The 6,733-nt window shown below is 37.3% G+C and overlaps 1 non-coding gene across 1 annotated transcript; it reads right to left on the bottom strand.

Annotated features, from left to right (window-relative positions):
• Window positions 1-592: 592 nt before the first annotated feature.
• Window positions 593-698, bottom strand: LOC128291274 (small nucleolar RNA R71). Its single transcript, XR_008281050.1, has one exon. It is a non-coding gene; the product is annotated as a small nucleolar RNA R71 (small nucleolar RNA).
• Between the last annotated feature and the right edge of the window lie 6,035 nt (window positions 699-6,733).

The following is a 6,733-nucleotide window of genomic DNA, read 5'->3' as shown; positions in this document are numbered from 1 at the left end:
TTTCTAGTTTATGAGAAGAAGAAACTTGTTAGGACCATTACTGTTTGATAGTGAGATCGATCGCACAGTTCACAGAAATCGAAGAGAAATAAGGCGAAGCCTAAGATACACAGAGGACGAGAAAGAGGAGGATACTTCAACCACAACCAAAGAGATGGATGAAAACCAAGAAAATCCGCTACCTCCTACGATTGCTGCTAATCCAGTAAATCAAAATCTTGCTTCACGCACTATGTATGATTATGCTAAACCTAATTTAACAGGAACTGAGTCAAGTATAGTTAGACCTGATATTGCTACAAATAATTTTGAACTGAAACCTAACACAATTCAAATGATACAACAGTTTGTTAAATTTAATGGTTTGTAGGACGAGGATCCCAACGCTCACTTGGCAAATTTCTTAGAGTTTTGCGACACTTTTAAAATCAATGGCATTTTTGATAACGCCATTCGCCTTCGGTTATTCCCTTTTTCATTGAGGAATAAGGCTAAACAATGGTTGAACTCGTTACCACGAGGGTCAATCACTACTTGGGAACAAATGACCGAAAATTTTTATTAAAATATTTTCCATCGGCTAAAATAGCCAAATTACATAATGATATCTCCTTTTTTGTGCAGATGGATTTAGAAGCACTCTACGATGCGTGGGAGAGATACAAGGACCATTTGCGAAGATGCCCTCACCATGGGTTACCACTCTGGCTACAGGTCCAAACATTTCACAATGGCCTGAACCCTTCGACTCAGTAGATGATTGACGCAACCGCTGGTGAAACTATCAATAATAAGACACCTGAGGGGGCTTACGAATTTATTGAGGAGATGTCATTGAATAACTATCAGTGGCAAGTTATAAGGACAAAATTGACGAAAGCAGCCAGTGTTTTCAACCTCGATGCGGTTACTATGCTATCTAACCAAGTAGAACTCTTAAATAAAAAGACTGACGGTTTGTGTGGTTTTACTCAGGTACATCCAGTGATGAGATGCGATTCGAATGGAGGAGGAGCATGCACAAAATATTAACCTTTCAACCCTAGGATCGAGGAGGAACAAGTCCAATATATGGGTAACAATAACTCTAAACCCCAAAATAACCCGTATAGCAACACTTATAATGCAGGTTGGAGGAACTATCCCAATTTCTCGTGGGGCGGTCAAGGAAATCAAAGGCCACAACATCCTACGGGTTTTCAACAACCACCTTACCAGCAAGAAAAGAAGCTGAACCTTGAAGAGATGTTAACAAAATTCATATCGGTGTCAGAAACTCATTTCCAGAATACCGAGATAGCCCTTAAGAATTAACAAGTGTCAATCTAACGACTCAAAACTCAGATAGGCCAACTCCCCAAACTGATTTCTAAAAGACCACAAGGTAGTTTGCCGTGTAACACCGAATCTAACCCAAGGGAGCAAATCAATGCAACTACCATTCAAGATGCGGAAGGGTTAGTTGCACCTGAACCAGAACCGAAACAAGAAACTGTGGTAAGTAAAGGTAAGGGTGAGGTGGACACAATGACCAGAAACCGGTAAGTAAAGAATACAAACCTCGTGTGCCATACCCAAACGCGACAAGGAAAGACCGCACAGAAGAATAATTCGGTGAATTCCTTAAATTATTAAAAAAGTTGCATATTAACTTACCGTTTATTGAAGCTCTTTCGTAGATTCCAAACGCAGTCAAATTCTTAAAGGAGCTTTTAACAAATAAACGAAAGTTGGATAAGGCATCGCATCTGGAGTTGAATATAGTTTGCTCAGCCATTCTACAGAATAAGCTACCCAAAAAATTGAAAGATCCAGGGAGTTTTATGATTCCTTATTTAATTGGTAGTTTAGATGTTCATAATGCATTGGCTAACTTAGGGGCAAGCATTAACGTTATGCCTTATAAAATGTTTAAATAGCTAGGTCTTGGGAAACCTAAACAAACTAGGATGAGCATTCAATTGGCTGATAAAACCATTAGATTTCCTAGGGGTATCAGAAGATGTTCTTGTTAAGATCGATAAATTTATATACCCTGTAGACTTTGTTGTTCTAGACATGGAAGAGGATAGTAACGCACCTTTAATTTTAGGACGACCCTTTTTAGAGGTAGCTAAAACCATTATTGATGTTGGTACAGGTGAACTCACACTTTGTGTGGGAGACGAAACAATCACCCTTCACGCTCGTAATTCGAGTAACACATTAAAAATTGAAGGTGGTTGTATAAATCATTCTACTAGTACTGATCATGTGGTGAAACCCTCTGTGCAGGAAATAGTTACGAAGAACGCATATGAGTCGTGTTCAAACAATAACAAAGGACCTATCTATGAAGAATGAAGGCTACAAAACAAGGAGCTAGATGAATGGCGGACACATAAATCGAGAATACCCAAAAAACTTAAACCGAGCCAAGACGAGATCAATACCTCACCAAATCAACTTAAGGTTGGAGAGAAAGTACTACTAGATGCAGTAGATCCTCACATTTCCACTCTTGAACCTAATGAAGAACTTCCTCTTACGGTACTCAATATTTTCCCATATGGTACAATCGAGGTAATTCATCCTAAATTTGGCACATTTAAGGTAAACAATACTCGCTTAAACCTTATGTTGATAAAGTTGATAGCAGGGATAAGGAGTGTAAACTCCTCGCACCACCTTGACCATGCAGAAGAGAGGTAAGTCGAGCTTAGACTATAAATAAGCGCTTCTCGGGAGACAACCTGAGCACTAACAGTGTTAATTTCTTTAAATTTTAGTCTTTAACATTTAATGAACTGATTGAGTCACTAAACACAGGATTTTTAGAACCACATGGCCAGGCACACGGGGGTGCCGTAGGTCGTGCACATACCACGGGATGGAACACGGCCGTGCGCTACGGCCGTGTGAAAATAGGGCAAAAAAATTTCCCCATCACGGGATGCGATAAGTAGCCACAGCAGTGCAACATGGCCGTGGGCAAAACTACCAAAATAACACGAGTGTACGACACGCCCGTGTTTTAAAACCGTGGGCAAACCTATTAATTTAGCACGGGCATTCGACACGCCTGTACCCAGCCCCCGTGGTCAACACTGTCACAATAACACAGGTGTGTACCTGTATACACGGGCGTGGGAGAAGCGAACGAAGTTTGACATGGCCATGCAACATGGCCGTGTACACCAATGCACCCAATTTCGAAAACCACAAAACGCACAGGCTAAAATGAAGACACACGGGCGTGCCCCACGGCCGTGTGCCCCAATTTCTCTATAAACACCTATTATCTATTTTAGATTTATCTTTATATTTTGAAATTACTTTTTATTTCCTGTTAATACTATTTTATCTTGAGATTTTACAATTTTTATTTTTGGCTATTTCATTGTGAGTAAATATGCTTCATTATATTTCCTAAAGAGTTCTTGATTTTATCACAGTCATAAAGAGCCCAAAAGCTCATCATCAAACAGGAACTAAAAACTCAAATGGCGCAAGACTTATGGACTAATGAACCTCTACCACCACCGGAGTATCCTCCTCCACTCTCATCATTGCCATGGCTGATTATTCTCCATAACTCCAATTTAAGGAGTCCATTCGTCATTCAGGAAGTCTCACCTCTCTCCCTCTCCTATGATTATATATCTATAATTTTCAATATATCTATCTTTGTACATTGAGGGCAATGTACATTGTAAGTGTGGGGGGTCTTTCATATCACCATTAGAAATCCCTGAATTTTGTCTTATTCTCACATGAATCACTCATATCACTATTAGAATGAATTTTAATTAATTTATGATTTTTATTGATATGTCTTGAATTAAAACATAGGCATTTATGCTTTGATTATTTAAACTTTGAGACATTATGGAATCAAGCATGATAAGTTGATTTTTGAAGAATTAAAAACTTTAAGGTTGTTTCCCTAAGTTTAAGTATTAACTTGAGTTGAAATTCACAAGTTTCAACATCAAAAAGCGATAATTTTTGTGAGATCTTGAGCCTTTAAAGCATATTTTACTCCTTTCATGCTCACTTTTATTATGAGTGCGTCAGTATTGATTTTTTATTCTAGAACTTGCTTGATTATGCATTTCAAGACCACACCATTTGATTTGATATGTCAAGATGATAGAGGCACTTAGGTTTAACCCACTCACTCCACAAAAGCCTACCTTCATAATTAACCCTTAGTGAACCCCTTTGAGCCTAACAAGCCATTAATTGATTTACCTTCAATATTAACTCATAACTCATTATTATTGAAATCCCCTAATTTGCTCCCTATTTTTATTGAGATTTGATTTGAACTAATTGCTTGGCTATGTTTTGCTCTTCTATGTTTTTGATTTGTTCTTAAAAGAAAAAAGAAAAAAAAGTGTACTTCGATACATATTAGTTTTAATTCGTCATTTTTTAGCTTAAGTGTCAATTCCATATTTTAAGAAGAAGCTCACTTGTATTCAATTGATGACTAGTCATTTTTCTAGCTGGGTAATTTTTCAATTCAATCTCAATTCTAACCTTTACTTTCAGCTTGTGTCTACACCCCCTAACCAAGGCCACGTTACAACCCTCTAAAAAGACCTTTTTGATTGATGTATCAGCTCAATGTATAGTGGTGAAGATTTGATTTTCAAGAAAGCTTATGGTAATAAATTTGCATATTGACTAATGTGTGCCTTTATTGATGTCTTTAAACACCTTGAGTGATTTGAGTGAATCTTTAGTGAGGATGTTAAACTCTGCGATATTTTGATCAAAGGTGATCACTTAGATAAGGGGAGACACCTATGTTTTCATGATAAAATGCTCAACTTGGAATGTTTGAAACTTTGATGTACTTTTAGTTGAATTCTCAATGTATGAATACTTATGGATTATTTTGAGATATTATTGATAGGGATTATAAATTGAGAAAAATTTATTTTGATTGTGAGTTGAGGATTTTTCTTAAGGACAAGCAAATGCTTAAGTGTGGGGGTATTTGATAAACCGTAAATTATACATATTTTTATCCCATGCTTAGCACATTTATGGATGATTTCTCCTTAGATTTGGTGAATTTGATGCTCCAAATCCTTTAATTTCATGTTTTATACTTAGGTGAGCATAGGAGAGTAAAAAGAACGAGAAACAGGCCGAAAACGAAGAAAATGGACCCACGTGGGAAATCAACACAGCCTGTACTTTCTCACACGGGTGTGTTACACAGCCGTGTCCCTTTGGCAGGATCGAAGCATGACTTACACGGGTAGACTACACGACCGTGCCTGTTCAACAACCTTGACCACGGGTTGGAGTAATCACACACAAGCGTGTCCCTGCCGAGCCCAAGTATAACCCTATTTGAAAAAGGACAATTTTGGGGGCTCTTAGGTATTCTAAAGCCTATTCAAACACCTAAGGAGGCACTTAGAAGGGGAACATAGAGTAGGAAGCAAGGAATTACTCAAGGAAAGCCGATCGATCCATCTCAGAAGCCAGATTCATCATCAAGACTGAAGATCTCCCTTCAAGTTCCTTCAAGAGTTTTAGGTTTTCTTATGTTTTGTTATCTTTATGCTTTTGAGATGTTTTCTTTCATAAGTATGAACTAAACCCCCTAAATACCGAACTGGAATGAAACCTAAGATGGATATTGTTATTATTATCTGACTTGTATAAATATTTGACTTGTTCTTAATTCTTATTTTGATATTCCAGGATATTGATTCAAGTTAAGCTCTTATTCAGGGGAGGAATAGACCCTGTCTAAGAGTAAATTTGTCATAATTAAGCGGAGTTGATTGCATGATTCGAGATAGGGTGATAGGATTTTGCCGGATTAGGGTTAAACCTAATAAGGGAATCCATAGATCGAGTTAATGAAATTCTAGGGTGTTAATTAGAAAGAGATTTCAATTATTCAACCTAGGGTTAGACTTTATTAGTCTCAAGAGAGATAATAATATAACTTAGGGATTTCTATGGATCAAGTCAAATGAATAAATCGTCCGATTCAGAGTCAAATAACAAGTGAAGTCTAGGTGGATTTTTCCTTAGGTATTGTCTTAATCAATCGAATTTTCCCAAAAGTATTTTCCCAAATTTTCTTTCTGTGCATTCTTAGTTTAGTAATTAGTTTAGATAACCAAACCTTTTAATTTTAGGCTAGATAATAAAAAGGAAGTAAATATTAGTAATCGTGGTTCTTTTGGGTTCGACAATCCGGTCTTGCTAAACTATACTACTGTTCGATAGGTACACTTGCCTTAATCATAATAATAAGTTAGCCTCAAGAGCGATTCTTTCATAAATCTGTAAAACCTATCATGAATATCATACATCAATGAATAGCATATGTTCTCACAGGTGCTCGTAGCTCAGATCTAACTATTGTATCCCTGGTAGTACCTCGGCTACCACTAACATTGTCGGGATGATGGGATGGTCTGCCTCTCGAGAAAGGATTACTAGGCTTTGGATCTGGTTCTATCTCTTTTTTAACTCTTTTTAGACAATCTCTAAGAAAATGATCAAGCGAACCACATCAAAAACAAGCTTCACTTCTAGACCGACATTCCTCATGATGAAATTTGTTACAATGTTTAGATTTCAGTTTGGGATTACCAACACTACCTACATTGGTCACAAATTGAGATTAAGACTTTGGGTTAGAACATTGAGAACCCCGCTCTCTTCCAAAATATCCCGTAAAGGTGGTTACATGATTATAATACTTCTTTGATTT

The sequence above is a fragment of the Gossypium arboreum genome, chromosome 3 (genome assembly GCF_025698485.1).
Source record: "Gossypium arboreum isolate Shixiya-1 chromosome 3, ASM2569848v2, whole genome shotgun sequence".
In the NCBI taxonomy this organism is placed as follows: domain Eukaryota; kingdom Viridiplantae; phylum Streptophyta; class Magnoliopsida; order Malvales; family Malvaceae; genus Gossypium; species Gossypium arboreum.
Note: the sequence above shows the minus strand (reverse complement) of the source record. Positions and strands in the feature narration are given on the sequence as shown.